This window comes from Pyxicephalus adspersus, chromosome 4 (assembly GCF_032062135.1).
Source record: "Pyxicephalus adspersus chromosome 4, UCB_Pads_2.0, whole genome shotgun sequence".
NCBI lineage: Eukaryota > Metazoa > Chordata > Amphibia > Anura > Pyxicephalidae > Pyxicephalus > Pyxicephalus adspersus.
In genome coordinates, this window is record NC_092861.1 from 92,901,919 (window position 1) to 92,926,508 (window position 24,590).

Consider the following 24,590-nt stretch of genomic DNA (forward strand, 5'->3'; position numbering starts at 1 on the left):
GAGAACCTGAAAACTCTGCGCAGATAGTGTCCTGGCCGAGATTTGAACCTGGGACCTAGCGCTGCAAAGGCCAGGGCACTTACTTCTGAGCCACTTACTTCTAAACCACTATGCCGCACGTACTGCTCCAGCAATGTGATGTCCCTTGTCCCGTGTAGTCATAAAAAAAGAAAAGGGGGCAAGGTAACAGTGAAGGCTATCAGTGTGGGAGCTTGTACGGGAATCCCGAAAAAGGTTCTGCTTGTCTCCAGAGCTTACATCTTTGTTTGGATTTCTTCCAGGCTTGGTGTTTTCAGCCATCATGATAGCCTGCTTAGGATGATGTCAGCCTCATGCACATGCTCATAAGTGATTGTAAATTTTTATGTATTGTTTTTAAACAGCAGTATGGATTTCTCTGTCTCCATTTTCACAAATGTAAATGACATTACAATGATTTTACTGTTTAACTGTAAAAAATGTTGTATAAGGAAGTGCAAAAACATCATGTTATATTTGCAGTTGGTGTGCAAGGCATCTGGTAAATTCCTCATATTGTTGCAGCATACAGGGGTTAGAATGTGGTTGAGCACCTGGTAATTTTTTTGCAGGAAATCATATATTTTTTTAATGTTTTGATCTACATTTTATACATAAACCAAGAAGTTTCCTGGAAGAAGTAGGTGAAAGTTTTTGTAAAGAAGCATACTTCCTTCATATACCTTGACAAATATACCATAAAAAGCATCAATAAAGACTGATAAAAGAACTAAGTATTACAAATATTTTCTTTTATCATGATTTTTGAGTGTAAATAAAAGTTATGAGTAGTTTAGCCCTGACACCACTGAATGAGCAGCAGGAAAAACAAAAAGTTTTCATGTAGGAATTGCTGAGACAAGTCACTAGACTCCCTACAACTCATTAAAACATGAAACTACTTTCTTTCTCTGTGCAATAATTTAGATTTTTTTTTAACTCCAGCAATTCATATATACAGTAAAGTTTTACAACTCCTGCAAATGCCTGTAGTAGTGATTGCATCCAAGTATAGTAACTCACTACAATTGTACGCATATTCCTCCTGCTCCTGAGGTGCTCCTGAGGTTGCTAGGGGTTTCCTGAATAATGAGCGAAATGTGACTCTAAGGTCAGTTTACCTTACACAAATGATCTTTTTTAGCCACATGTAAGGGTGACAGTCTTCCCACTGGCCAGAAATATAGGAGACATTCTTCCCAATGACCACAAAACTGATGTACTGTGAGCTGTAGATATAGTAAATATAGGTGGGGTTCCCTGAATGCCTGAAACATAGTTCAAGGGTACGTTCATGCTACAAAGTTCAGGAAACCTAAACTAAAAAAAAAACAGCAGGTGGTAGTACCATTTGACATGAATTGATTCATATTTGACTCATGAATTGAGTCAAATACATAACTCCCTTGCTCCTGATAGCTTTTTGATTAAGCTCTAAACCATACGTTGCATGCACCATGTAGCTTAGAGCTCAGCTTTGTGTGCAGTGTCACCGCACAGAGCCAGCTGCCGGTGATAGTGTAACTCCTCTAATCAGTGGGAAGGATTGCCATCTCCATGGAGGTCTGCCAGTGGTGAGGATGGGCCTTCCATGTCCTGAACCTGTCATCGCTGCAGATCGACGGCACAGAGTAAGTAAGGAGAGGTGGATCTTTGACACCTTGGGATAACAAGGAGTGGGTTGAATGGCACAGGGCATGGTTTTACCTGGAACAGAATCAGGGCTGCATTAGTGGATGAGTGGTTTTGTAGACGGTGCTGGAGATAGCCAAACCTGATTTTCAATTTCACTATGTTATTAGGGGATCGACTGTAAGTTAATGGCCTAAACTACAATTGGATTTAACTACTGTCCTCTGCCCAGCTGCATGTGTTTACCTAATAAACCCTCCATTGGAAATGCCTATTTATTTCACATGTGCCAACATTGGTGGGTGTTTGGTGACTGACCACTGTGGCACCCATCCCACATGAGGAAGGACATGAAGGGAAGTTTCAGCCCCCTGTAAGTTTCACATTGCCGTCTAGAACTTACAAAGCACTTTTTGTCTTCCCTTTGGGTGTGTAAACTGAGCATTGGGTAAGTGGAAGGAAAGTATGGCCTCTCATTTAAAAGAAAATGCAATGCAACACTCAAGTAAAAGTGTAACTGTACTTTTGCCTAGCTCCTTCAGGATACCCTGATATTAGGAGCGGTGCAGCATCATTGCTGCTCACATGTAGTTGATATGCTGTCAGGAGGTGTGGCTATCTGTTTTGTCACAGCTGAGTCACCTGCATGCAGCTTGTCAATCAACAGCTGGCCACACCCATGCCCTACATAACCAGCACTGCCTCAGCCCTCCCACTTTGAGCTGCAGTGTCTGAGAGGGAAGTGTGTGAGTCAAGGCAATAGTAATAGGCCAGTTTATGTAATTTTGTACATTGCATTGTGTTATAACTGAACCATGTACCTTAAATTATCTCTTCCATCGCAGCATTCCTTTGCAATTTAAGGATAAACCTAATAATGGAGACCTGGTCACTCCATAGCATTGCACTTCTGTGTGTCACATTTGTGGTGCATTGCTACACACAGTACAGTATACAGTATGAGTTTTAATGTACCCTGGAGTCAGTGTGACAAGCTGAGAGAGTCCTTCTATAACCTTCCAACAGTGAGAGGTGAAAATACTGATATATTACAACACATCGTGTGCCTGTGGTATGTGACATACACAGAGCCATGCTCCAGCATTCTCCTCACACACTGTGGTGTTGCTATGTGCGCTCAGCCCGCTTCCTCCTCTCCCAGGGACGCGCTGGGGGATCCGATGACGTCACAGGCTGAGCTCTCCCCACTGTGGAAGTTCTGTGCCAGGAATAACCCCGTCTGTCTGCAGAGTACAGGAGGCTCCCTTATCTCCAGGCTGCCTCCAGTGTACCCTGACACACTGACAACACTCTACAGCCCTCCAACCCCCTCCCTTTGCTTATTTTTAGACTTGTGCACTGCCAGCAAAATAGACATTTTTTCTGCAGAAAGCGCCACAGTGGCAGGAGCTGTGCTGAGAAGAGTGCTGGGGAAAATGCTGTATGCAAACAGACACCAGGTAGAAGAGCAGCGATCCCCATCAGCAAGGGGGACTTCACAGGTGATCATCTGCTGAAGGACGTCATCGGGAGACAAGGACTGCATCTACACCCCCCCAGCAGACACCTGCACCCAGTCCTTCATATAACAGGTACTGTAATACCTCCATTTCTGTCCTCACACAGTGATTAGCAGCTACAATGTCATCTAACCAATTCATCCCAGCTTTCCTATTCATCATCATACTAGACATGAAACAGAAGCAAATTAATGCAATGGCATGGTTCTGATTGTTTTTTTATATTTTGCAGTAGGGATTCCCTAGTACCCTGTCCTAGTTCTTGACAGATCGCTTGTACAGCTAGGGCAAAGTCCTAGGCATTTCTATACATGCCTGCATACTTCTTTCTTGGCTGCAGTAGGGATCCCCCTGAAAACACCACCCCTTTCCATGAGTAGCAGAGCTCCCTCCTCCTCTTCCTGTGAACTCTCCCTTACCCTCTCTCTCTCTCTCTGCCTGCCCCTGATCAGCACACACACACATATCATGCTCACACATAGATCATGCACACACTGACAACCTGCTCCCTCCTGCTGCTGTGTGTGCTGCTCCAGGAGAACACCTCCTCTCCTTCTCATGATTCGTGTAGACCTACCTAGGAGCTTTCTTATTCTTTCCCCACCTCCTCTGTGACAGTCAGTGGCTGCAGATCTAGTGGGAAGGGAGGGTGATCAGGAACAACTTGTTACACTTTATTATTAATATCATTGCTCTATCTGCCCGGGCTTTCCTTTCTCTTTTGGGAGGAAAAAATACAGAAGAAAGCACATGTTGGAAGAAAGTGCAGAGGATTAGTGTTTTGCTCATCACTGCTCTTATTTTCGGATTGATTTTGGTATTGGACTGTGACAGCTTCAGATCCGGTGAGTCACTGCAGCCTAGTCTTTCCTCCATTTGCATGTTAAGATCTGATCTCATTACCCCTTGGCTTGTTGGTGAAGGGCTCCATCAGATGAGCTGCACACCTCCAGCACTGTACTGCTGACTTTCAGAGGCTCTGCTCGCCCGGAACCTCAGCTGCTACACAGGAATACCTTTGCTGGCAAATGCGGCAGCCTCATAGATTGCCTTCCCCAAGCTCAGAGCCCAATAGGCAGTGCACATGAAGAACACTTGTGTACCATGACATACATCATAAACTGAGCAGATCCCGTTCTTACAAACAGATCAGATGTGCAAACACTGGCTATGGCTCCCAACATCTTACATTTATAATCAATTGCAGTGCCTATTATGTGGCTGGGCAGTATCCATTCCTTTGCCTGGTTTCCTTGGCAATTCTCATAATACTGCACTGTCTTTCCTGATGTAACCTGTGCCTGGGTTATGATTCTCCAGGATCTGTAAACAAAGCTTAATTGTTCACTGACACCTTGTCACACCCTCTGGATTTGGTTATCACAAGGGGGAACCCCAGTGATGGTACATAGATGGTCAGTCCATCGCCTGATTGTAACAGGATGGAGGGCACCAGGGCAGAGGGCTGTCAGTGTGCAGAGGATACAGCTGTTCTGGTGCTGCCAGCTTGTTTGTTTTGGGCCTTCAGGTCATCTCTTGTGTTTTATGTTGCAAGTGTCTGCCAGTCCAGATTGATCACTGATAACTCTGATCATTAGGAGCTGATTGGCAAATGATAAGTTTATTAGGATGTGTTAACAATGAAATACACACACCAAATAATATATATTATTATATTATTGATAAAGATTCGCTCATATATAGCAACAATACCTTTAATATCATATGTAACCCTAAAATATACACAACAATACCAAAGTATATTTTCCCAGGTGGGCAACCATAAACTGAACAAATGCGGCCACCTAGCTCCCCATCAGCTTTTTATATTGACCTTTAGCAAGCCTTGAATAGTGAAAGCAAGCACCAGTTCTGATAAATGAAATTGAAACCACGTTATTGCAAGTAGATTGTTCTAACAATGCAGAGTGCGTCTTCGTAGGAAAGAGGTAGTGGATCATTTCATTAAAGATGAACATGAAATACAATTTTGTTTATGTAGACAGTGCATAAAATGGTGCAGATTAAAAACTCCCACACCCTTGACAGAAGTATTTGGATAACAAGAGGGTTTTACATTTGCCTGAGATGGTTGGGAAATGTGGGGAATACCCAGGCTGTAAATGTATGCAGATTAGGGGGAGGTTTGCGTAATATCCACAGGAATTTGTATGGCTCCTAATGACAGCCAGGGAGAGAGAGGGGGGCAAAGATCAGCAACTGCCTGGGCTGAGTCTATTTAAGGTTTTCCACTCATCTCTGTGAATAGAGCAGGAGATACAAGTCTACAACCTGACTTCTTAAACTTGCTCAAATCTGCTTCCTTCCTCCCAAGATAAACTCATGTATTGGTACACCATGGCTGACAGCTTGCTTGCTCTCCTGTATTGACATGCCCAGTTTTGCCCTTAAGTGACTCTGATTCCCTTCACTTTGTGTTCTGTACAACTATGAAAGAAAAGGCCTGTGTTTATTAAAAACCAACAGGCTATGATTGTTAGATATCTGATTCGTTTATATTGTTTGTTTTGTATGATTTTGTGTTTGTTGGTAGGTTTGTGTTACTGTGGATATACAGTATATCTATCTATCTATCTATCTATCTATCTATCTATCTATCTATAGATAGATATATCTTACACACACACACACACACACACACACAACACACACACACACACACACACACACACACACGCTTTATCAATTGTAAATATATATCTATCTGGTATGGTTGGTTGCCATGCATTTCGCTAGTGGTGGCTAGTATATTTAATTCATATATTTGTTATTATTAATACTGCCCCCATTATTATTGCTAATAAATATTAGGCTTCTGTTGACCATGATCTTATTGACCTTTGTTAAGACAACATGGCTGCTACTTTGTCAGTGGTCGTGGATAATATAAATAAGACAAACATGTTTTGGTCCTGGAGTATGCTGTATGTAGTGGGCCACCTATTGCACATCCGCAGATGAGAGCTGTCTGTGTGTATTTGGCTGTGTGTCTTCAGATGCCTGTGTGTTCTCAGGAGTGGGTGGAACATTGGCCCGTTCCGGGAATGTTCCATGACGTGTAATAGTCACAGGAAGGGGGTTAACAAGGGGCTCTGCCTGCCATCAAACCAGATGTTCTCCCTCTCCTTCTGCTTCTTTTCTGTATTTGCAAAACCTTGCCCTGCGGGGAGGGAATAAAACTTGCTTTCTGTCTGGATATTTGTAATGATGCATCCATACTAATAGCAGAGATCCATTCTAGATAGGCAGGCATGTCTCCAGTGACATGCTGGGAAGTTGTGCACTGAGGCGGGTATACTCCATCCCACAGGGATTTCCTATTACAAAAGACTTGTGCTGTCTTTGCTTGCTCAGGGGTTCCTGCACTGTAACTGGAAAACACCTAATTGCAGCATACCTTTACTCACACTCTTTTTTCTTCTTTTCAATAAAGACATATATATATATATATATATATATATATATATATATACATACATATATACACACACACACATATATATATATTTTCATACGTGTGTGTATATGTACCATAAACCTAGGCAGGCAATTGCGTTTATGCATATTGTATTGAAGGCTTACTGTTATAAAAAAACATGTCATAAGACTATCTGTAAAAGGCACATTATGTTAAGCTGGCCAAACAATATTCTATATTTTTGATTAATCAGACAAAAACATCGAAATTTAAGATAAATCATAAATAAAATAACTTCTATTCACAGTAGTATTTTCATACTATTATTGGGCATGTAACTGATAAAAAAATTGATCAGGCAAGGCTTTCATTTCTTTATTTTTATTATTTAACGGTAAAATAATAGTGCAAATCCGTTATCAAACAAGTTGATGGTGCATTAAATACCTATTGTCAGTTGCAAAAGATCTATTTGAATCAATTACAATATCTTTGGAAAATATCTTTAGGAGAAATTTGCATTATCTAGTATTAGAATGATACATAGAGTCATCCCCATTTGCTAAAAGTGAACTACAAACAGTAACTGATATAATACAGAACATTCAAGTTAATTAAGAATTCAAATTGTTAGCATCATAGAATTCATTATAAAGCTGTGCATGTTTAGGATTTCATTAAAATATAGGTGGAAGTGCTAATTCACTTTAATAGGAATGACATGGAAAATGACTGACCCTTTTTGTATAATACTGTGTGACATATTTATAAAAAACTGAATTAAAGGGCAAAACATTCTCCATTGTATTTAGTTACATTTCTTAAGCTATTACGAACGCTTTTTTGGTGTTTACAAAATAGTGATTATAATATTGGAGACAAATGTAGAATGTGAACAGCATAGAGTAGGCGTTATTTCAGAACAGTCTGTAAAATGATGAATGGTGTGTCATATGAATTTCTTCTTCTGTACCTGACCACAAAATGGGCCTGATATATTAAAGCTCTCCAATGCTGGTGAGGATACACTTTTATCAGTGAAGCAGGTTGATCCAGCAATGGGTCTGGAAGATTGAAAACATTTGCTAACAAATAGCAAATTACTTAAGGAATTTTTAGGAGTTATTTGGTGGATTTAGAAACATTGACATTTAATATGTATCTGTAGGCTTTTTCTTTTAGATGGCGTGGATTTTTGTATTGCTGTTGCACTCTTTTTTATGTACCTTAGTATAGATAGATCCTGGTGTGGTCTTGCAGTGACCGTGCATTGTTTTAGATTAACGTGTCATGACAACAGCTACAAATTGAGTTTCCTTGACTACATCAAGTGGTCTTAGGTTTACTAAAGAGATTGTATAAAAGTTCAACATTTTGTGGCTACAGTCAGTAGTTCAAGTGCATGTCTGCTGATCACATTATTCCAGATCTTTAAAAAAAATGAAAATATCACCCTGTTTAGATATATTGGTATAGTGTTTAAAAGATGATAATCTATTTGTATAGATTTAGTGATAATTTTATGTCTAGGAATCCCACATATAGCTGACAGTCAACTTCTGTCTGGGTCAATAATCTATTGAGCAGGTTAACAAACGTATGCCCATCGCTACTGCTCACCTAAAAATATTTAATACAATAATTTAGCATTGATAGCACATTTGGCAGCACTACTTCCACCATTTCCCTCTTCTTGTGCCCTGAACAGCTACCAGGGGGTGCTTTAAATGACCACCCTCCAGTGCATAGAAAGAGTTGTCAAGTGTTCCTAATGCCAATCACTGACTGCTGAAAACTATAAATGATCCACACAGACTCACATTCCTGGCTGAGGTACACATACATTTTTTACATATACTCTTTTTTCATTGAATGCCAACAAGCTTTTCAAGGAAACTCCCACATAATCTGCAGGTTGTTATTTTTCAAAGCTGCCTTGGTGATAGATGATTCAGAATGTCTCAAGCTCATCTGGGATGCATGCTGATATTATTCATGTGTGATAAGAATCCCCAGTCTTGGGACAAGAAGTCGTTTAAGTAGGTACTCCTTCTTAGGAGGTACTCATATCAATTTACTTGATGAAAGATCAATTTGTATGTGTGTAAATTATCAATAACCTAATTAGTGCCATGCATGGAGGCATACCCTCTTGTTTTAGATAAGTGCTGCACTCAAACTGAGAAACATGCTAGAGCAGTGTACTTCCAACTACTCTGTACTCAGGAACAAACATTCGAGGACAGAGCTAGCAAATCTGTCTTTTAAACACACACACACACACACACACACACACACACTGCAGTACGCATGCTAGAATTTTGCCCAAGTTGATCACAACCAAACCAAAGCTAAATACACATTCTAGATATCGTTTGGCACAAGTCAGTTCTAAAGCAATGTATGGGTTGCCTTTCCCAACAATTTCCTATAACTTCATGGTTTGCAGCAGCCATATATCCTTATCACAATTTCTGGCTCCAAAAATCTCACAAAGCCGCATAAGCAAGTGGTTGGTTTGATCTGCCATACCAAGTCAAAAACTTTAATATCTGTCTTGAAAAGACTGACACTGTTTAAATACAGTAGCTTCACCACTCAAAACTAGTACATTGAATGAACCTGTGCTTTGCCTGAAGTAAGGATAGTTGGAACCATAAAAAAGCTGTAATTGCCTTCCCTTTTCTAGCCCACCTCCCAATTCCACTTTCAGACCACCAGAGATTTCTAATGGTGTGAATTTTGTTTAATGATCATTTCTTCTCATTGATTCGTTTGTTTCTTTACAGTGGTTACAATTATTGTTACCTAATCATCTTCCACCCAGGACAAAATTATTTTAGATTCCTCTAGAGGTTTCATTTACAGCATCTATTAACTCCACTGCTGTGTCATTGCACGCATTACAAAGTGTTATGACTAAACATGCCCTTGAGGGAAATTATTTTGGGGCATGTGGAATTATTTTTTAATGTTCAACTAAAGCAACACAAATAAATCAGATAATGTAATTGGGGTCACCCATGCCTTGAATAATTTTGTGTTACTTAACAACTTTCAATGTCAGAACAGTGTAAAGGGTGTTTACCTTTACACTGTTCTGACATTGTCCTCAGTGTCTGGCTGTCTGCTGTAGATGTAGCTGTGAGCAAGGCCATCACTGTTTTCCTCTTTTAATTAAAAGTGCATACTGCTCTAAGATCAGGCCATGACAGCTGGAAGTGAACTTTATTAAAAAGCTTGATAAAAGGTTATTTAAAGCCACAGCCAATACTTTTTTTTTACCATATTCTTTTCCCCTATAATAGCCATAAATAAATAAACCATTTTTTTGGAATAGGGGCTATTAGGGTTTTATTTCTGTCTGTGTTCAGATCTGCACACCCATTTCCCGCACCTGACCCTTAAATGTTAGGACCCACAATCTGACCCAAACCCATTATTTCACACAAACACACACCCTCCTATGCAAACCTACCACGTCCATCAAGATTAATAAAAGTTCCAAGAAAAATACACTGGGCACTGGCCAAGCAAAAGTGCAGATCGGCAACAGAGATCTGCCTCCTCCCTCACTAAACATATAGCAAGAACTTTATTTTATCAGGCAGGTACCATGGCTTACAATGTACATGCTTTGAGATAAGCTTGTTCCATAATGCATCTAGGTTACCATTGTCATTGGGTCTGAAAGTTATGAAAAAATCAAAATTTTCAGTGGCTCCAGAACATGAATAGGGGGGAAGTTTTCAGTGTCAATACTTGTTCCAGTAACAACTGTCTAAAAGATTTACCTAACTTTGGGGAGATTTCCTAAAGTTAGGTAAAGCTAGGACCCTAAGTAATGTTAGGACTCATTCACCCTATTTCTAATAGCTAAAGAATTCAGACAGTTTTGGTGTTTCTTGGATTTGGATTACATTTTAGCAACGACGTGGTGCTATTCTTTACCATTGTATGTTGCAAATATAATTGGAATTTCTGCATAATAAATTATGTGCAATAGCCTTGATACAAGAGCTTGTACCTGTCAGCTGCTTTCACCTTTGTGATTCATTATGTAAATTATAAGAGAAACCTTTGAAATGATCTTTTGTAATGCCAGGTGATGAATCACTGTAATGTCAAACAATTCTGCCATTTAGTTGAAATGACACTCATACAGCAGAGGTGTGTTTTATCATCTGTCTGGTCATACATTTATGGAATTCCAGTTTGTTCCATTTGTTGCAACAGGTAAGAGATTTCCTGACATACTTGAATAACTGCCCAGTGCACATACAGAATATGGCATCTTGGTTAGGTTTTTTATTGACAATTGTAGTGCACAGGGTGAAAGTAATTGAGTAATAATCAAATTTAATACAACAATGTCCCTGCAGACATGACACTGTCACCAGTAGTTTTGTCAGTTGCTATATCTTATATCTGAACATTTTTTTAAATTAGGTTAACAGTTAGGATCTACTGATCCCACAGTAGAGCTGACTTAAAGGGAAAACCTTTTATTTCTGGGGGAGCAAACTTACAAACAGCATACAAACCTCATACAGATAGTGTGTCTAGCTAGTAGGAATGTAAAGCTGAATTTTCACCTACGGTTTTTTTTTTCTTTATCTTTAAACCCTTTTCCACTCTAAAAATAACAATATTTCTTGCTGACTCCATTCTCAATAGAGAAACTCTCCATTCTTTACTGTCACACTTAACCTCATGTCTTCCAGACCGAAAAATGACAGAAAGTATACAACTAATTATTTTAATTCTAGTAAAAAGACCAATGGAGGGGTTTTGACTGGTGCTATGGGTGGCAAGTTTTAAAATGTAAATTTCTGCTCTTTTAGACTGTGGTCTAAGCCAGCCCTAGAAAGTGTATTGTGGACATGTAATTAGCCCAAGTTCTATAGATTACCAATAAGCCTACTGAAAAGCTTGTGTAGTAGTGGCTTGCAAACTTTAAATATTAAATAATGGAGCCATTTTGCAGCATCCACAAACAATAAAAACACACATAAATAAATGTTACAATAAATTATAATTATGTTGCCCATATGACCACCCTTGACAAATCTGGCTACATTTCCTCATTTCTGTAGGGAAACTCCAAAGGTAAATTTTAGTAGGGCTAAATGTCTAATATACAGAAGCGTGTGGAGATTTTTTTTTTAATTAGTATTAGCTGAAAGTTTTATTATTTCAAGTTACTCATAGAAAAGATATGTGTATTGTTCTTAAAACCTTTTCAAGACCAGAAAATTCTACGAAAGTATGACTTCAGATCTAAAGACGACAAGTGAAAATGAAAAGAATTTAGGTTTTTCTCCTTTTTTTCCGTTGGCTCAGTAACACTTTGCATACCAGCTGTAGTCTTATGAAGTGGAATGTCTATGTGTGACGCACATACAGTATCTCCCCAACTCCCCTGACCTGTTGAGCAGCCCTCAAGGTATTTGCTCAAGTCAAAGTCAGAATACACAAAACAAATGTTTCATGGAAAGAAATAAAGTGTAATAGATAAATAGATCATGCTGGGGGAGCACAACACGTACTGTATGACAATATAACCCTCATTTAGTTGTGCACCCAGTTTTTACAGTAACAGTTGCCAGCCTTCCATGATTTTAAAAGGTTTATGCAAAGAACTCCAAGAAATATAACTTTTTTTAACATTTCACTGCAGACCATGGAGTATATATATACCCAATCAACAAAACATTTCTACAAGCTTTACCAAGTCAATGTAATTACAAAAGTATTTTAATAAATTATAAATCCACTATTTTCATTGAAAAAAAAAACACCAATCCTTCCACAAATCTCCTTATTTAGTCAACAAGTGTAAGAAAACACTTGTTTCTTTCATTTGTGCTCCTGTATTGTAGCCTTTTCACACTAAACACTACAGGTGACTGTCTGAACACATTAGGCAGCCATTGTTCACTGTTGTCACCCTCAGGATACTCTGGAGAAATGCCATGTGCAGGTGTGTATGCAGGTAAGGAGAAAGTTGCAGCATAGGGCTGTAGGAGATCAGCAGGACCTAATGAATGGATTTACAAATAAAAAAATAAATAATATTAATATATATATATATATATACTGTTTTGCAAACAAAATATTGTTCAATTTGGATTTAAATGTACTTTTTGGTTACCCTGAAAACCAGAGAGAGTCATGTATATGTCACACAGCTTTAATGCGTGTTGCCCACCCTTTTCAACATCATAAAGTTTTAGTATTAGTATACTATGTTTTAGTATACTATGAATACTAAAATGTTAAAAATGTTACAGTGTTGGTGTTAAAAATGAGATAAGGTCTTTGTGAGAGATTGTTTGCTCTTGAGAATTGTGTATAATTTAGTTGCTAAAAAAAATCATATTTTTGGAAGTCCTGTTTTCTGAGTGAGCTGGTTATTACAGTGCATGGTGGTATTTAGTAGGAAAACTATCAGTTGTCTGGTCTAACCGGCTGTACTGGATGGTGAACATATGTTTTGTACTATGGAAAATTGCTTGCCGGTGGTGATACTGTATTTCATTTTTGCTATAACCAAGAAAACCTTTGAGCAGTTTGTAGTTGGAGTGTGATTGATTACCTGGAAAAATGGTTATCTTGATGTTTTGTTTCAGGGTTTACTGGTTTAACCTGTAGTCATCAGACTTACTTTACAGCTCTGCCTTTAGCTGATATTAGCTAGTTGCTGTCAATAAAGATAAATATTTTCCTATGTCCAATTTCCTATTCTGTTGCTCATGCTTTTTTCTTTTCAAAGAATTTTAAAGTCGAAATAAATCTGTAAAAACAAAAAATTGGAAGTCGACAGCATTCCTTGAGTTCATACATGTGCTGTAATACCAGTAAAGGATAACTGACATACACAGTACTTATGTCACTGATAGCCACCTTTTACCACACTTTCCCCAATCTTGTGTTCCTACTTTCTTGTAGGCTCTGTGGCCCTGATTTATTAAAGCTCTCCAAGGCTGGAGAGGATACACTTTCATTAGTGAAGCTGGGTAATCCAGCAAACCTGGAATATATTGTTTTTCAATTAATTTGCTATTTGTTAGCAAATGCTTTCTGTCCTCCATCAGATCCATTACAGGTTTGTTGGATCACCCAGCTTCACTGATGAAAGTGTATCCTCTTCAGCCTTGAAGAGCTTTAATAAATCAGGTCCTATGTTTGATGGTGTGGGAGTTAATGGGACAGACAGTAGCTGAAATCCTATTGCTTTCCCCTGCCAGCATTCAGTCTGAAACTTGGCGTTAGTCAACACCTAGCGTGTTGACTAACTCCAGGTTGACCTCCAGGTTCCAGGTTGACCAAGACAGCTGTAATCTGTATGTACTAGACATGTTAACTTTATAGGTGTAGTCCTATATGTTTTTATGTAATATGTGCTTTGAAAATGTTTTGCATGTCTCTTCTTGGTGTGGCAGAGAACAAATACTTGCTAAAACTTTTATTTATTTTTGCTTTCTGTGTTACTATGCTGACGTCAGCTTAGCATTAGCCCAAGGCCAAGCCAATTTACACTTCCAAGTAAACTTAGTTGCACATGAAGCTGATACATGCCTACTGCTCTAGCACACCTTGGATGCTTTCACACACCTTGCTTCCAAGTTCTGCCTGCTGACATCAGCGTGTGAAGCTCAGCTTGACAGGAGAGGGGAAAAAGTGAGAAGGCCTGCTAACAAAGCTCACAGATTTCTACCAACTTAGCAAGTTTTATAGGAGCTGCAATTTTTTACACGCTCCTGTTTAGCACATTGTGTTACTGTGGAAGATTTCTTCTTTTCAGCATTTTGAAAGTTAGGGAAAAAACACGTGTACTGTGAGATAATTACCAGTTTGTGCCTGGCAGGAGAGAGAGGATGTTGCATTGATTAGAAATAATTAGCATTGAGAACAGAAAGGATGCTTTCATTCAAATTCAAATGTGGTTAATGTTTTAAAAATGAAAATTTGTTGCCTTAAAAGTATGTCTGTATGAATTTGCTAAATTTCCAGAATTATGGTTACCGCTTAGAACTTTTAACATAGAGAGGGTTCTAGCATTCACCACAGAGAAGGTCTGTCAGATGAAAAGAAAGTCCATCTCTCATTGTTCCAGGTCATAAAAGTACATGAGGCCAACACCTTCACTTTTTCTTGTCCCAGTTTTTTTTTCTTTCAAGTGATGTTGTTGCAATGTATTGTGATGTGATTTAAAAACAGAGCGTTGTATATTAACAAGTATAAAGATGAATGCTCTATAGAATACATAAAACTAGCAATGAAGTTTGTTACACATGACTGGTATTTGGAGATGGACAGAATATACACAGCTCCTGTGGCTGTAGGACTGCTATGCCCCTGTCTAATATGTTCAGCCTTAGTTTGGCCTTAGCAGCCACTGAAATAGTCTTTCCTTGGCCACCAAGACATTTTGGGAAAGCAAGCCCCTGGTTAAGTAAAGGAAACTAGTTTAAGGACCTCCTTACACCTTTTTACCTGGTTTATTGTGATAGCTCATAGGTTAAACTGGACCTTATCATAGTCATAATCTACAATACTAGGTGCTGGAACGATATTTTACATTTTCCTATCCTGAATTAAGCACACTGTGTTTGCCAATTGTTCACCTTGTTTAAAAAAAGGTTAAACATATAGAGCCAGCTTTGATCATTTTAAAGCAATAAAGAAGCAAAAGACTGGATGGGTCTGCCCCCATCCCATGCATGCATCTTGGTAGGCAATATGTGGTTGGCATTATCACATGATCAGGAGAATAGCCTGGGATTTCAAGTTTATTTTTCACCAGAAAGCTAAGAAAATAGGTGAAAAACATCAGATACCTATTGCTGCAGCCTGGTATTTATCAATGTAAAGTTCACTTTTTTGGCAAGGTAATATGCTGTCAATCACCAGAAAGGACATTTGACACATCACACCGCAGTGTACAGCAGTACTTTACAATCCAGGTACATTGTGGAAGTGTGTTGGGGCACCACAAAATATCAATGTATGTAAGATGCTCAGTTGTGTAAAGCCAGATCTGAAAAGCTGAGGGAGGAGGATTCTCTGGCCAATACAGGTAAAAGCAGCCATCTGGTGGTGTCTCTGTCAGGGCATGTGAATGGTAAATATGGCTGATTGGTTAGTTTTTTAGGTGTTACAGGGAGATAAGTCTTGTGGTAGTAGCAGGAAAAAAAGTTTCGTCCTTCATTCTTACTGGTTTGTTTTCCTTTATTTTGAATTCAGCTTTTCGTCCATTTGCAATCCTATGTTTACATTTTTAGAAAATTATTTTTCCATTTTCCCTAATTTAGGTGTACAAATATAACAACAAAAAAAGACCATCTTTTAATGTTTTAATTCAAAACAGTGTGGGGTGCCCACTGCTATATATGGGCACTGGTATATTAGAGCGTTGCACTATCGTGTTTGTAAACACAGTGTTATACTAAGAATAGACAGCCGGGTATGTTGTAGAAGTAATAAATCTTAAAATATGCTTCAAATTATACAGCAAGCCATTTTATTTGTACACTGTGGTTTTGGAATAATAAAATCTTATTTTAGAATGTTTTTAAACTAGTCTAAACGTTTGATACTTAAGTGTTTTGGGTGCCAAAGGTTAACCAGAATGTCTCCATTATGTCTAATAAGGAATTTGTCAAAATATTAGGCCGTAAATAATGAAGACTATAAAGAATATTTTTTCACTTTTTATTTTCTGTAGAACTAGTTTGCATAGGGATATACTATACTACATTTTGGTGCATTTTTCTAACAATGACATTGCTAGTGTAAGATGTAAATAAATCATAATAATGCATACAGTAGATTAATGTTTAATCATGATTACATCTACACTGAGATCTCTACATGGGCAGTGTGACCATCACTGCTGCTCAAAGAAAGGGGTCATCTGTTGCCTACAATAATATTTTGGGAATCCACCCATCTAATAAACTAATAAAATATACATATGGCTCATTCCCACTAATGTTGTGATAACACATTTGTTTACACGCGGGATAACATTTATATAGCATGGTTTCTGCAGTGGTAAACTTATACAACTAAGAGTAATAAATAATCCACTGTGCTGAACACCATTCATCAAATTATATACAACAGTGATCTGATTTTCAGTATTGTCAACATAAAATATGTTACTATGTGACTACTGGGTTCCAAAAAGAAAGTGCTGTACCAGTTACCACTGCAGTCCTACCAGATGCCAACTTCCTAGTTGCAGTGAATATAGATTATACATCTACACAGCGTAGTTACTAGGTTACATACAGTTAATACATTGGTATGAAAAATTTATTGGCAAACATGCTTTTAAATTGTCAGATCCTGTTTGTAACATGACATATAGTAGAACCACTCTTATTTTTTATTATTGAGTTTAGTAGCTTGAACTTGCAATTTATGTGCTTCAGGCTTAGATTTTGTAGAAATTCAGGAAAACAGTAAGTGCAAACTGTGCTTATGGACACACATAAATAATGCCAGCCCTGACCAAGAATAGTCCTTTATTAGCATTTCGAATGCTCCTGCCATCTTAACCAGAGATGTGCTCTAACTTACACACACCATTGGTGTTTATTCTAACCGCCTCTCCAAAACTAAAATAAATAATGTGGTAATAAGCAACTAGAGAGGAGAATCAGGAAGGCAATCATAGTGGTTATGATCTGTAGAGTAGCTGTTTCTGAAACTGTACTGCGTGTCCAGACAAAATAAACAAAACACGCACAACAGATCCCCTTATCTCTATAGCATAAGGGGGTGTTCTGTAGTCCAGAAAGGTTGACAATACTGTTTGGGATTTCAGTGCAACAGGGTCACCATTGTCATCTTACTACAGGAAGTACAGGAAGGAGCTCTATGGATTTTGAATGGGATCAATAGGCATTTTTCTTAATTTGTAGCATATGTAAAGGGACAAACAAGAGGAAATGTGCAGGTACTACAAAAGAATGAATATTTATTTTTTTTACTTGCTTACTGGAGATGCTACATGGGAAGTTATAATACACCTGCTGTAATCATAATGTAACATAAGTAAAACATTGAGCAGAGAAATCCCCTTTTATTGGTCACAGCTGGATCTCTTGAGCTAAGTACCCAGAGATACAGTATATACAATGGTGAATGAGTAAATGATGATCCTTTTTTTACCGTGTGCAGTGCCATATAACTCATCATTCCGGGATACATTCAACTTATTTTATTAGTTTTTATCATTGGATTTGTGTCATAATGGCTTTAATATAATTAAGTCATAGTGATCTCATACACAGGAGTAACCTTGATTTATTGATCACAGAACTAGAGATGAAGCTACTGAACTCTGGCTCCTAAATGTTTTGCATTTATTTGTTTATTATTTATGTACAATATTACTGTACACTGTAGTGAATTGTAGATATCCGGTAATACCGGGAGGGAGGGGGAGAAAGGGGAAATGAGGGAGTGATGGGGATGGGGATGTTCCCTGTTCTCCCCAAGATAAGGGGTCTATGCAGTTGGGCCTCCCTCTTTAGTATATCAAAGCAAAGAAAAGTGAGAAAAGGTAATAATATAATAAGACCGTATTTTCTGTATACAAGTCCCCGACGCGTTTAGCCCAGATTAGGCTTCTTCAGGGGGATGTGACTTAATACAATTTGTGATAGATGGTATATTGATCGGTTCTGGGTGATATATTCAAGACATTGTGGGGACTTGTATACAGAAAATGTGGTCCTATTATATTATTACCTTTTCTCATTTTTCTTTGCTGTCTACTGTTTATGCTAGCAACAATTTGTCTAGTAAAACACCCCATTTCTGTGACTCAGAACAGAAATAGGTGTAACTAACAGAACATGTTATGTTAACTTGCAATAGTATTCTTACTTCTGTGTTTTCTGTACAACATAACCAGGCAAGACAATGGACTACATGTTTTAGGTTTGTGAACTAACTATTCTAATGACCTTGTTATATATGAAGTAAATATATAATAATACATTCATAGCTTGACTTAAAAACTCTTGAGCCTCAAAACCTCTTTCTTTGCTTTCCCCTTGCACTCCATGGTTTTCACTGTAGTGAATTAGCAGGACAAAAGGACAAGCAGGGTGGGAAGAACGTTTAGGCAGGTGGCAGCCCTTGTATTATGACCCAACTCATCCGTAACTACCCAAAAACAGCTGGGTGGTTACTGAAAAGTGCCAGGTGGTGCCCTCTGCATAGCAATTTTAGTATTTTCTAAAAATTTTTGCTGATAAAAAAAAGATTTAGGGCAGGTTCACATCTGACTACATCAAGCAAATTTGTGCTGCTCCCCATGGCTGGCACGTTGCCAGCTGCTCAAACACTTGCACAGCAGAAAGAACCAACGTCTCCACATGTGACAGACGGCAATAGTGAGCAGTACTACTGCCGCTCACTGCAGCCCCTATTCATTCCCAATAGGGCTGCTTTATGGAGACACTACATGTAGCAACTCCCCAAGTGGTAGAAGTTCCTGGCTTGAGAAAGCAGTAAATGCAACCCAACCTCACTGCCAGTGTGAGTTTAGCCTTAGACATACAAGTGACTGCTAGAAATCAGGAATGTTTTGATAATTAAGGTGGGAAGGTATTTTTCCAAAATGATGTGTGTGTGAAACTTCCCTCAGACTCCTTCACCACAACCATGCACTACCTTCTCTAGAACCCTTTGTACACTGGGTTTTCCCTGTGGTTCAACACTGTTTGACCTTTGCTTACCGACACTGAAACACATTTAGAAGCATGATTGTCTTACAGGATTTGAGTTTATTACACAGGTCTGTTTTTTCACTTCATTCATTCAAAAATGTGATTTCTGTTGGACAGGGTTCATTTGTTTGCTTGTGTCTCTGTTAAATTCTCCCCATCTACCTTGTCTGTTCATGTAGGTACACGTGTGCTACAGTTACAAGCCTACACTACTTTTTTTTTTTGAAAGAGGATATGAAAAATTATGTAAAAGGAAATCAATGGCACCGGAAAATCATTACAGTGCTGATGAAAGTGTTGTATTGTACACATGCTCCTGGGTATGGGAAGTTATTGTACTGTGCTCTCTTTTTCCATCATACACAAAATGCTGTCATCACTCCTTTCTATGTATACTGTGAGCTATGTTTTCCACCACACCCAGACAGTTGACATTAGGTTTTGTTTGGATTGAATTCATAAAAATTGTCGGAAAGGTTATGTCCTGAAGGGGTGACAATAAAGGGTTTTTTGGCGCCATTATAAAGGTCCTAATATGTCAAAATAATTGAATACATTATTCATCTTCAGTTGGTGTGATAAGTTATAGGTTGGGTGTAATATTCTTCATACTTTTTGATAAATTTGAAGATAGTCATTTAGTAAATATTTTGTTTTTTCAGATTTTTTTAAATCCTTAATTATTACAAAGCTGCCTTTAACATAAACCTGTAAGTAAGATCGCACCATCCGTGTACATGTTACAGTGTTACTTCCTTCTTTTGAATAACTTGTTGTTATGGAACAACTTCAATTACCTCATTTACATGAACAAGTATAACATGTACTGCTTGTTACCGTATGCCATTTTTTTGTTAACAAGAACTTTTTCTCAAGGGAAGGAGTTTTATGACACATGGCATAGCTGGGATCTTATTGGCTGTGCTGTTATCATATTGGCGACGTTAGTGAGAAAGGTGAAATTTGTCCAAAAGCTTTTTTTGTATAATGATGCCTATACTGGGAAATACAAAAATGCAGCAAACTATAATTTTCTTTTTGCTATTTGACAAGGCTTGGCAAGTTTACTTTAACCACAAGGTACATTTTTAGCCTTATATGGCACAAATTGTCTTGGGCAAGCTTTTGTTGAAGAAAAACCATGTTCTGGCAGGCCTAGCAAATGCAGAACCAACTTCAGCCAAAATGCACTGCACCTTTCACAGTTAATTTCTCTGCATGGAATGTATTCTGTTGGGATATCACTGCCAAGGAGTGTACTTGGGCCCAGAGTTGAAGTGTGACGCATGTCCGAGGCTGTGGTACATTTGCTTCTTTGAGCAAAAGTTGACAGTCTTTTGGAATATTTATGTATGTTATATAGGAAGTTTTATTATACAAAGATGCTGTGCTGTCGAAGAAAGATTGGGGTATTGGATGGTGAATATAACTACAGCTGGTCTCTTGATCTAGATATATATGCAGAAAGTACAATAGGCTTTTAACAACAATGTGTAAATGCGTAGGTCATGTTGACATTTCCTTTGTGTTCTTTTTCGATAACCTTCTTCTTTATTCAAGTTTCTATTCAGTGACACCCCTCTTTATTTATTTTAAAAAACACATTTTTTGGCTTTTAGTTTTTATATGTCAATTAAGCTTTATAAAAGGACAGATAGTTTGCCAATTTTGCATTGAACACCCAGTTTGATGAATTTTTAATCTATAATCATTAGATTGAAAGTTCCTATATATTACACACAAGTATTACCTTATAAACACATTTTACAGATATGAAACAACAATTATTATTTTCCAGCATGTCTTATCTACCCACAACTAATCAAAGATAGAAAAATTGGTCGATTGCTAGCATCAAGAACAGATTAACTGCAAAACTAATTGTTTTATTAGATTGGAGGTGAAAAATCTGGCTTTAGGTTTTTTTCTTCTATTGTTCCCTGTCTTTTCATTCATCTGTGTACACTGCTGTTCAAACTGATTTCTGATGATGGATGATTCTATGGATGCATTATACACGACTTAATGAGTAATCTAAGAGAGGGTTATTTTTTGTTATATCCTTACCTGTTAGTAAATCTTACTTCATAAAATGTATAGTAATCCAGGATTCATATCCCAGAGCTCTGGTCTTTATTAGTTATGTGTTCTCTTTATTGCTCATTAAAAGTAAGTACACAAAGTGCCTGTGTTACAGTGTCTACTTTTTTCTCTCTCTTGAAAAGAAACTTCCAAGAGTCAACATCTACATTTTTGTAAAGGTTAATTGCTTGGAAAATAGAAATACAGGTTTCATCTTTTGTGCATTTAAGTTTTGCTAATCTTCTCCAACCTTTTTAGCCACTTCATGTCTCTATTCACCTTACCTAACATCAGCTGCACACCATTTCCCTCAAACAGTATTTTGAGAACTACAACAAATGGAAATTACAATAACATAACAAAGCGTCCATGGGCTGTATTTATAAAACAGGGAACATGGCATTCCTTCAAACATTCCCTGGATTCAGTTACTGCCATTGAAACACATAGACCTGGAAGATTCCTACCAGAGAATGTTTTGAGGGATTGTCTGATTCCCTGTTTAATAAATAGAGCCATATGAAATGTGATTTGTTTTAGAATTACTTAAACCAAAATCTTTGGTTTAACACATGTAAGTTTTGGTCCCTGTGAAGATGAATTGGCTGCTTGTCCTCACCACGTGGCAGCGCATAATACAATGCAAAACTTTCACAGCTGTATAGATGCAGAGTGGTGCTTAAAATTTCATGTTGTGGTTACAGGGATAGTAGTTTATTACAGCTTCAATGTCTCGGTCAATTGGACGCTCAGTCCCCCACACATACTGTAAAATAAAAACATTTACAACTATTAGGTGTGCCCTTTAACAAATGCTCTTACAGTTTTCAACTGTCAGTTCCAAAATCTGATATGCTTGCTCTGGGTCACTAACCTTCCAAATAGGCCTGGAGTTTCTACCTTGAAAAACAAGTCAGACATGGCAGCTTCCATATTTTTTTCTAAATCAGTCTTTGTTATTTTTTCATGTAATAGCTGCTTTATACCTCCTTTTTTCTCATCTAACTCCTTTTTGATTTGTAGTTTGTGGATCCTTGTTCATGGGAGAAAAGTGACCCACCCACACCTTCCAATACATTGCACTAACAACACTACATACCGTAGGAACATAAACACTAATAAGACATAGGAACACCTATGGTATAGTTGTTAATGTGTGACTTACAGTTAAATAAATGAGGGACATTGTGCATGTATTTTTTTATTATTATTTACAGATTTTCTATACTGTTATCAGGGTTGTGTTATCTGTCCATGTTAGATAATATAGCACTTCCTTTAATCTCTAGCTGCACTTCATGTTAGAAATATTTTGCAGTGGTTAGGTTAGGAAATGTACTTTGTACTTTTAGAGTGTAAAAGATGCATGTGGCAATGTGAAGGTTATGCATGCCCAGTATTTTCCAGGATCTTGCAGTATCCTGTAAACATTGGAAATGTTAAATTTATACCCCAGCAAAACTATTTAATCCTTGTGTTTTATCCTCCTTTTTTCAGCTTTATGTACAACTGTAAAAAATCAAAGCTCATTTCATACTATCTAGTTTTTCCAAGAGAACTATGAGATACTGACATTTTTCTTTTTCGCACGTTTGTTAATGAGAATATGTGTTTTAATGTCCGACAGGTTTTAAAATTAGAGAGCATCTATACAATAGGCGTGATCCTTTTAAGTACGTACACTTTGTGTTACATTATAGGTCATGGGTAGACAAACTGATGTAGACAATGGGATTTGGGTAATCCTATGTGGAAGCTATCAGGGAGTTTTAGGGCTTCCAGACCATGCTTCAGTTGAAATCAATATGTCACGTTCCAAAAACTCTGGACATAGCAGTATTTTGTTTGCTAGGTACCCTAGCTACCTGATATGTCTTTATGTAGCCATTATGTAGCTATTGTAATATGGATTCAGTTATCAGGTCAGAATATTTTGTGTAGTATTACAGGAATGCCCCAGCTTTTTACAAAGTTACTTTGCTATGTTGCTGTAAACTTTTTCCCTATTATTTATTTAAATTTTAAAGGTTGTATACTAAATACTTGTTATTCTATGGAAAATCTGAAGCAAGTAACTCCATAAAACTGTCAATTTATATTCTTTCCACTATGCATTATGATCGAGATATACTTTTTAATGTGATATGACAATAAAGCATATGGTGTTTAAAATCTATCAATTCCCATGAGATTTTTCCAGTCACATGATCACATGGCTAGCATACATAATACAATTGACAATTCTGTTGACCTGTTTGTAGAGTATTATGGTATAATATGACTTTGTTGTGAGTAGTTTAATGTGTGTAACTGAATGTTGTTCTTGTCTCCTCTAAACTTGCACACACTAGGTAAATAACTGATATCCACTAACTATGTTGAGACTTGGATGTCCAAAGTATCTCCAATCTACTTTTATGAACAGCAATCTTCAGTTTAGCTGGTTCTATAGACCAAGTTCAAAAAATAAATAAATGTTTGGAGACAGCAAATAAAGAAATACTGTATGGGGATATCAACTTGAATGATATGCATCTCGTTTATTGCTAAAGCTTGATGATAAAAAAAAAAAAAAATACAGTTGAAAATATGACTGCATGTGTAACAGTGTATGTAAAAAGAACAGGTTTAAAGACAAAGAGTAATTGTGACATATTCAAAGTAGGGTGAACTTGTCGGAAGTATGCCACAAACATTGAACTCGGGCTCAGTCCTGTTTAATTTTATCAGGCCCGTAGTGTGAGTTATAGCAAGCTGCATTACCACTGTTTTGTAAAAGTATACATATATATGGACAATCACTCCACCTTCTTTATTAAGGAACCTGCTCTATTCATAAAGCAAATTTGAGAGGTTTATGTATTGTTTACTAACATTTGTTCTTTATTGGGAAAAGGTACTTTGTGTACTATTAACCCTGTTTATAATGTTGTGCTTGGGCATTGGTCACATTGGTAAGACCTGGTTGGTTCTGGAAGTTGCCGTTTTTGTTTTTGGTGGTATGAGAGAAGGCATGGCATGCCCAGAATTTTGCAGGAATAACTCCTGTACAGGAGGCTAAAATAGCTCCCACTATGCAAGTCAGTAAGAACACAAAAGCAACTTTAAAGCAGGTTGATGCAGTTAAGAATGTGGTACAATGCAAAA

General features: G+C 37.7%; 1 protein-coding gene across 3 annotated transcripts in view; it reads left to right on the plus strand.

Moving 5' to 3' along the window:
- The first annotated feature begins 2,950 nt into the window (after nt 1-2,950).
- The window catches only part of HIVEP2 (HIVEP zinc finger 2), a 113,488-nt gene continuing 91,848 nt past the window's right edge, over nt 2,951-24,590 (plus strand). For 2 of the 3 annotated variants that reach the window (XM_072409025.1, XM_072409028.1), the window contains exon 1: nt 3,599-4,015. The gene's annotated coding sequence lies outside the window, so the exon portion shown is untranslated. Of the gene's footprint in view, nt 3,243-3,598; nt 4,016-24,590 lie in introns of those variants that run through there. The other variant, XM_072409026.1, reaches the window with a different exon arrangement.